Source organism: Loxodonta africana, chromosome 2, assembly GCF_030014295.1.
Source record: "Loxodonta africana isolate mLoxAfr1 chromosome 2, mLoxAfr1.hap2, whole genome shotgun sequence".
NCBI classification, from domain to species: domain Eukaryota; kingdom Metazoa; phylum Chordata; class Mammalia; order Proboscidea; family Elephantidae; genus Loxodonta; species Loxodonta africana.
The window spans coordinates 121,753,903-121,762,790 of NC_087343.1; the positions used below are offsets into that span (position 1 = coordinate 121,753,903).

The 8,888-nt window shown below is 42.6% G+C and overlaps 1 long non-coding RNA gene across 1 annotated transcript in view; it reads right to left on the reverse strand.

Moving 5' to 3' along the window:
- Nucleotides 1–388: 388 nt before the first annotated feature.
- LOC135228496 (uncharacterized) overlaps nucleotides 389–8,888 on the reverse strand; it is a 145,218-nt gene continuing 136,718 nt past the window's right edge. The window contains exon 6 of the long non-coding RNA XR_010319060.1: nucleotides 389–2,703. This is a non-coding gene — a long non-coding RNA (uncharacterized LOC135228496). The remainder of the gene's footprint in view (nucleotides 2,704–8,888) is intronic.

Genomic DNA, 8,888 nt, shown 5'->3' on the forward strand with positions numbered 1-8,888 from the left:
CACAGTTACAGAGGACTTGCTATGTGCCAGGTACTCAGCGAGCTTGCATTATCTTATCCAATCCTCACACCATCATAGTGACTATGATTTTTCCCATTATACAGATTTGGATATTGAGGCTCAGAGAGACTAAGTAACCAGGATTTTGAACCAGTTTGTTCTGGTTCAATAATCCTCCTGATAATTTGCATTTCCATCCTGGATATGCAGGATCTACAGTTTAACAAGATCCCCAGGTGATCCTTATGTACAATAAATTTTGAGAACCATTGTTCTACTAGTGGCTCTCAGAATTGGTCTCTAACCAGCAGCAGTAGCATCACCTGGGAACTTGTTAGTAATGCAAATTCTCAGCAGGAATTCATACTGGAACAAACTGGTTAGGAGCCCTGTAAGTAACTTGCTTAAAGTCATACAGCTGATAAGCAACAAAGCAGGGAGCTGAAAGTAGACAAAGGCCACTTTCTTAAGAATTGCTCTATCCTTCCAGAAACCCTTGAGGGAAGGACTTATGTCTTTTTATTCATTGGTAAAAAAAAAAAAAAAAAAAATTTTTTAATAGTGTTATTTATTTATTTTAGTGAAAGTACAACAAAACATGCACACTTCAACAATTTTTCTACGTACAATTCAGTGACACTGGCTACATTTCTCCACAGCTTTTCCCAAATTATTTCACCGTCGTTAACACAAACTCACTCCCCTCTAAGTTTCTCATCTATCCTTTCAAGTTTCTATTGTCAATTGGATCACATAAGTTCATTTGTACATTTTCATGGGTGTATGTTCACCTAGCACAATGGCTGTCACACAGTTGATACTCAACAAATACATCAATTCCATTCCTTCATTTCCCCACCTGCCTTATGAACAACCTTTAGAGAGCATTGTCTCTCACACCATTTTCTTCGTGAAACAATTTGTCTTAGAGTTAGAAGGGGCCTCAGGGGATGGCACATCCAATCTCCTGCCTTTAGTCAGGTAGACTATTATTGTCAGTCCAGCAAATCTAAAAGACTTGCTCAAATATAGTGGAATATGATCCAGATTCCACACTACCTACCTTCTATCACAGGCTCTTTCCTCTCAAAACAAAAGGGGTGAAAGAACTCTTGAATGGTCTTTTAGGGAGCTGAGTCACTTCTACAACACACTAAAGAGAAGAGACTCTAACCCCTAGCAGCCTGTAGCTGCTCCTCTCCGCTCTCATTTCAAAGCTTCTGGCGGAGCCTTCAATGTCTTCTCCCAGCGTCTTGAAGTCTCATCCTGGTTTTTTGTTTCCTCCAAGATGTAGTCTCCATCCCAGGATACAAAAAACGTTACACTTTGCTTGTTCTTGTTTCCATGCCTCAGACATGCTGTTCCCCAGGAGGAGAAATGTCCTCCGGATGCTCCCATGAAGTCACAAACTCTCCTCTAGGGAAGGATGATGGCGATCTCATCTGAAAACTCCACCTGTTAAAGTTGCACTTATTTTGTCTAAGATTTTTTCTTGTTTATGCTCTTAAAGTTGATATCACCATTTGCCAGTATAAAGGGCACAAGAGGGAAGCTTCATTTAGGAGCATGTTTTAGAGCTAAAACAATACCACGAAGGTGGATGAGGGGAAACAGAATATAAAACAGGGACCTACCTAGGGCATATTTTGCCTTCAGACACTTGCCTTGTGAAGTTCATCCTGCTCTGTTCAAGGCTCACTCACACACAGGTGTCTCAGGAATGAGCCCTCCGATTCTAGGCAGTTATTACACATCCCCGATATATGGACTCTGCAGCCTGGGCTTGCAGATAAACATCCTTGGTTTTTCTCTCGTGGTTTCTCTGTCAGCCAGGGGCAGTGTGCAGAGGCTGGCTCCAATTTTACTTAACGACAGATGTTTATTTAACACCTATACAGGCAAAGCATGGAGTCCTTGAGTGGTGCAAATGGTTAAAGTACTTGAAGGCTAACAGAAAGGTTAGAGATTTGAGTCCACCCAGATTTGCCTCAGAAGAAAGGCCTGGGGATATCTAAAAAATCAGTCACTGAAAGCCTTATGGAGCACAGTTCCACCCTGACACACATGGTGTCACCATGAGTCGGAATTGACTCGATGACAACTGGTTTTATAGGCAGAACATGGACAGAGGGGACAAACCGTGAACTAGACCTGGTCATCACCCTTAGCATCCAATCCAGGGCTCGGCTCACTGTGAAGTCACAATGAGTATTGCTGCTAATTAACAGATTAATATCAAAAACATAGAAATCTTTATCTGCACACATATCTTACGATTTCTATTGGTAATTTGCATGGTATGAAACACAGAAATAATCATTTTACAATGGCCATTGAGTCTATTTCTCTCCTGTATCTCCAGACTGAGTAGATTCACCCTTTAACATGAAATAAGCATTGGAGCCACTTGCATAAACATAAAATAGTGCTCAAATAAATATACTTTATTAACCAGAAAAATCTGCTTAATGAGATTTTTTTTTTCATTCCTTTATGGTACTTGAAAAATGTGGAACAAAGGTTGCTTCACTGTTTTGTAATAAGAGCTTCTTCACAAAGTATCGAGAGAAAGAGAAATCTTCCCAAAATGTGAAACTCCGTGAGAACCATCAGACGTTAAAATTCACTGTGAATGCTCAGTCCTTGGTTTCTTTTGTTCTTTGGAATTGTTTTTAACCACCTCCCTTTTCTTCTTCCCTTTTCCTGTGAAATAAGCAGGCAAAAAGGATGTTATGGCAGTTTTTTGTTGTCTGCCTCTTTCCTGAGTGGCTTTTCTGCTCTATGAATAACAATCCTCACTTAGCTGAAGCAGGCGGACCTAGGCTGGACATAAGTTGGGTCCCTAAGACTCATCGTTAAGATTTCTTCCCAGGGTACTCAGAATTGCTCCTGGCCTGTGCCATTATTGGTCTGCCGCTGCAATCAGCTGAACACCGTGGGACAGGTGAGGAAGGCAGAATCCTCTGGCTAAAGGCAGGCCTCTCCCGAAGAGGACTTAGGGGAGTTAGAATGGTCTGAGTTGATGTTCCTGTTTCCCAAACCAGACCTGTGAACACCCTGAAGGTAGAAATTGTATCCTTCTTTGATTCCCAGCAACCATCATAGTGTTTAATGCATAGTACTCGCTGAGGGAACGCTGAATGACTGTTTGAATAAGTGAAATAATTAGTGCACCATGCGGTGATCCTGTCGCTCGGGACAGGTATTTCCTTTTTGTTTCTCATATGTCTAAAAAACATCAACTCCTCTTCTACTTATACCAAGTAAGGTAAACTTTATTTATCCTCTTATAAGATATTTTTCACTTGTATGATGTGCAAAGTTTCTGTATTAAGAATTTTTTTGAACATTAGCAAAATAATTAATTAATTAAAATTATACATAAATTCACCAGCCAGTGGAAAAAAAGAACCCAAGAACTTGAATAACAGTCAAAGAAATATTTGCCTTAAGGTCTTCTGTGTTCAGCTCTTCCCAGTACTGCATCAGCTTCCTGGTGAATTGTTACCAGAGGTGAATGGGCCTGGCCTTGGTGAGAGTGTTTCCTTCTTTCCTGCAGCATCCCAGGGGCATTTCTGAGCCACAACTAAGTCTTCTACTTCTCTCCCCACTGTCCCCCTCCCGCTGTTGCCTTTCCACAGCCCTCTGAAGAGGCAGAGTATAAAAATCAATAAACAAACCCACGCCCATCGAGTTGATTCTGACTCATAGCAATCCTATAGGACAGAATAGAACTGCCCCATAGGGTTTCCAAGGAGTGGCTGGTGGGTTCAAACAGCTAACCTTTAGGTGAGCAACCAAGTGCTTAACCACCATGCCACCAGGGCTCCAGATAGAGCATGGTAGCATGGTATTAGCTCTGACCACTGCCTTGCGGCTATGGCTAACCCTCCTCCAACAAGTACCCACTTGAGCTTCTTCAGTGCAGCACCAGCCCTGCTTTCAGAAGATCCCATCCCACCAATGCCTATCCCACTGAGGTGACTGCCTAGTTGGTAGCTATCTCCTCTCTACTTTGTCCTTGTTGACAGAGCCCCAGTTTTGTTAGATGGGGCTCACCTTCACAAGTGCACAGAGAAGGTGGCCCCGGAGGTGACTGTTAATTAGGTTAGGCCAGGGGTTGGCAAACTTTTTCTGTAAGGGGCCAGACAGTAAATATTTTCAGCTTTCTGGGGCATATGGTCTCTGTCAAAACTATTGTTGCAGCATGAAAGCAGCCACAGACAATACATAATGGGTGTGACTGTATTCCCATAAAACTTGATCTACAAAAGGAGTTGGCAGGTCAGATTTGACCCAGAGACCATTGTTTGCCTACCTCTGGCCTAAGCCAATCATGGAAATGTCTTTTCCCTTCCCGGTGATTGTTTTAAGCAATGGGCATGTAATGTAATCCTGGCCAATGAGACACAGGAGGAAGCTGGCTCAGGGCTTCTCTTCCTGATAAAAAGAAGAATCTATACTTCCTTGCTTGAAAGGGGTTGAAGATCTGGTAGCCATGGGAGACAAGTCTGAGGATGAAAATCAACTCTGGGGATGACAGGGTGGGAGTATGAAAGAAACACACGTCTCTGATGATGTTATTGTACCAGTAAATTAACTAACCTAGAACTGTATTGTGCCAAATGGTTAATACACTCAGCTTCTAACTGAAAGGTTGAAGGTTCCGGTCCACTCAAAGGTGTCTTGGAAGAAAAGCCTGATGACCTATTATGGATGGTAATAGATTTCCCACTATTACTAACTCTAGGGCACTATACTATCAGTGGTTGTTTCTTTAACCCTACCCAATTGTACTTTGACACAGAAGAGGTCAACATGAGTTGGGATCAGCTTGACAGGAACTGATTTTTTTATTTTTTAATTGTGCTTTAAGTGAAAGTGTACAAATCAAGCCAGTTTCTCATACAAAAAGTTATATACACCTTGCTATGTACTCCAAGCTGCTCTCCCCCTAATGAGACAGCATACTCCTTCTCTCCATCCTGTATTCCCCGTGCCCATTCAACCAGCTCCTGTCCCCCTCTGCCTTCTCATCTCACCTCCAGACAGGAGTTGCCCACATAGTCTCATGTGTCTGCTTGAGATAGGAAGCTCAGTCCTTATCAGTATCATTTTCTATCTTATAGTCCAGTCCAATCTCTGTCTGAAGAGTTGGCTTCAGGAATGGTTCCAGTCAGGCTAACAAAGGGTTTGGGGACCATGACCTCCAGGGTCCCTCTAGTCTCAGTCAGACCATTAAGTTTTTTTTTTTAACGAGAATTTGAGATCTGCAACCCACTGTTCTCCTGCTCCATCAGGGATTCTCTGTTGTGTTCCCCGTCAGGGCAGTCATCGGTGATAGCTGGGCACTATTTAGTTCTTCTGGTCTCAGGCTGATGTAGCCTTTGGTTTATGTGGCCCTTCCCATCTCTTGTGCTCATATTTTTCTTGTGTCTTTGTCGTTCTTCATTCTCCTTTGCCCCAGGTGAGTTAAGACTAATTGATGCATCTTAGATGGCCACTTGCTAGCGTTTAAGACCCCAGATGCCACTCACCAAAGTGGGATGCAGAATGTTTTCTTAATACATTTTCTTATGACAATTGACCTAGATGTCCCCTGAAACCATGGCCCTCAAACCCCCACCCCTGCTACCCTAGTCTTTGAAGCGTTCGGTTGTATTCAGAAAACTTCTTTGCTTTTGGTTTAGTCCAGTTGTGCTGACCTCTCCTGTATTTTGTGTTGTCTTTCCCTTCCCTTAAAATAGCTCTTGTCTACTATCTAGTGAGTACCCCTCTCCAACCTTCCCTTTCCACCCTTGTAATCATCAAAGAATATTTTCTTCTGTGTTTAAACTTTTTTTTGAGTTCTTATGATACTGGTCTCATATAATATTTGTCCTTTCACAACTGACTAATTTCACTCAGCATAGTTCCTTCCAGATTCCTCCATGTTATGAGATATTTCACAGATTCATCATTGTTCTTATCTGAGCAACTGATTTTTTTATGGTTACGGTTTAAACCACTTTTAGTTGGGTTTCTGTTTAACGAGCAGCCAAAAGCACTACCTGATGCCACCACTGCAGATTCTGGCTCCTCATTGCTGACGCAGGCTCTATTTCCACTGCTGCCACTGAACTATTCCGCTTTCTGGTTAAACTGCTACCCACTCTGCCTCTTTCTGCAGCTGCCCCTCTGTGCTAGCCTTAGCCCAGCTATCCTGGTCTTTCTGCCTCCTGATGAGTCCTCAGTTGCAATTGTAGACTCTTATCATCATGCAATTAACAAGCTTTATCATATTCCCACACCAAGGGATAGGGGTTTTCCTCCAAACATATATGTCAGGACACTTTCAGATGCAAGGGACAGAAAATCCAACTGAAAATGGATAGAATTCTCATAATTCAATTGTCCAGGCTTTAGATCCAGCTTATCCATGGGCTCAAACACAGTCGTTAGGACTCAGTCTCTTTCCCTTTTCCTGCTCTGCTTTCCTCTGTGTTGGCTTTACTCTCAGGCATATTGTCTCCTTGTGATTCCAAGATGGCTTAAATTCTATTTTCTTAGCAAACCAAGTTAAAAAGATTCTACCATCCTAACAATTTCCACAAGTTTCCCACATTTATACTTATTGGCTCCAATTGGGTCACATACTTGATCTGTTATTGTGGCAGAAGATACAACGCTCTGATTGTCCAACTTGAGTCGTTTGGCTAATCCTGTAGCTGAGAGTAGAGTCAGCTCCATGTGAACTATATGAAGGTACCAGTTGGGGTTCCAGTGGGAAATAGATTACAGTTTCAAAATGAGTAATTTGAGGAGAGTTTAATAGACCATTTTAAAAGGTGTAAGCAGGCTTAAAGAAACAACTGCTGATAGTACAGTACCCTGGAGTTAGCGATAGTGCAGAATCTATTACCATCCCTAGGGGTAAAACAGCAAGGGAAGGGAGAAGTTACAGGAACTCCAAGAGGGTAACTGTAGAGAGTGGGACTTCTGACAGAAGCCTTAAGTAGGTGGATAGCCCATTGTCTTCGAGTCAATTCTGACTCGTAATATAACCAACCTCAAAGCCCCAGCAGTAAAGAAACCAGGGGAATACATTTCCTGAGCTCACTTTTCTTCTAGGGTCCTGCCAGCACACTTCATTGGTCAAATCTGACTAGAAGCCAGAGGGCAAGGTGTTCATTGATTCAGTCCATACAAGTCAGCCTCCTTGGCTTGGAGAAGAACGGAGGCGGGTGAATCTGGAGGGACCAATGAACTGCATCCAGCAGGTAGTCCCCCAGGGAAAACAGAGGCACTTAAACAAAAGAATGGGAAATAGCTCCTGGGCATTACAAAAACCAGACATTCACTACAATAACATGTTTGCCTTTTGAACATAAAGTTAATGATCTACTAGATAAAAGAACTTTTACATCCAGAGCTCTGTGTCCCTGAGGTTCTTCCTCCTAAACCAACCCTTGACTTACACCTAATTCTCTCTTACACCTTGTCATCGATTGAATTATGTTCCCCCCAAAATGTGTGTATCAACTTGGTTAGGTCATGATTCCCAGTATTGTGTGGTTGTTCTCTATTTTGTGACTGCAATTTCATGTTGAGACGATTAGGGTGGGACTGTAACACCACCCTTACTCAGGTCACCTCTCTGATCCAAGGTAAAGAGAGTTTCCCTGGGGTGTGGCCTGCACCACCTTTTATCTCTCAAGAGATAAAAGGAAAGGGAAGCAAGCAGAGTTGGGGAACTTTTACCACCAAGAATGCAACACCAGGAGCAGAGTGCGTGTTTTGGACCCTGGGTCCCTGCACCTGAGAAGCTCCTCAACCATGGGAAGATTGAGGACAAGGACCTTGCTCCAGAACCAACAGAGAGAGAAAGACTTCCCCTGGAGCTGGTGCCCTGAATTTGGACCTTTTAGCGTACTTTACTGTGAGCAGATAAACTTCTCTTTGTTAAAGCCATGCACTTGTGGTATTTCTGATATGGCAGCACTAGATGACTAAGACACACCTTCACTTGGTCTCATTTACCTCTCACTGCTGCTTTCTTCCAGCTTGAAGTATCTACCCATAGTTTCATACTCCCAATTCTTTTTCCAGTTTTTGGACTGTCCTTTCTCCATAACAGTGTTCTGTTCGGGGCTAAACTCCTTAATAAATCTCTTCGCCCTGGCCTATGAATTTCAACCCATTCTTCAGATTCTGTCCTAATGACAGCCCTGTTGGGCAGGGCCTGGGCCTCTACTCTGGAAGGCTGAGTCCCAGTGACTGGGCTCTGGGACTGCACATTGTTTGCCCACAAAAAGCATCCTTCCTCTATATTCCCTGTATTATTGTCATTCCACTTTTTAGGTGGACTCTGCCTTCTAGGTGATGCTAAAAATAACAAGCAGGCAGTCTGGATTGCTCCAGTTGTAGGTTTACTAATACAGGACAGCTGGAGAAGGAGTTTCTTCCATCTCCTGGTCCTTGGTTTCTTCCAGGCACTAATGCCAGTGAGTAGAGAAGGAATGTACTTCTACGATTTGTTCTTTACTAATTTGAACATGAGGTCACCATGAGTTGGAATTGACTCAATGACAAGTAGCAACAGCAACATGAACCAAGTCAGTGGGAGAAACTAGTTTCTTTCCCAGGAGATGTTTCTATGAGGTCTTGATGATCTGTCTACTTTTTGTTCTAATTTACTAACTTCGTTTATTTTCTTCCTACTTGTTTTATTTCTGTTAACTAAACTTCATGGTTTCCCTTTCTCCTGTACAATCTATATCTTCCTATCACCAATAATGCACTTTCAACACTTGCTCTTTCAGATCTAAAACTTATTTGGTAAAGGAATATATGCTAAATCTAAGAACTTGACCACTTTCAGCCCCACTTTCTCCAATGATCCAATTCTC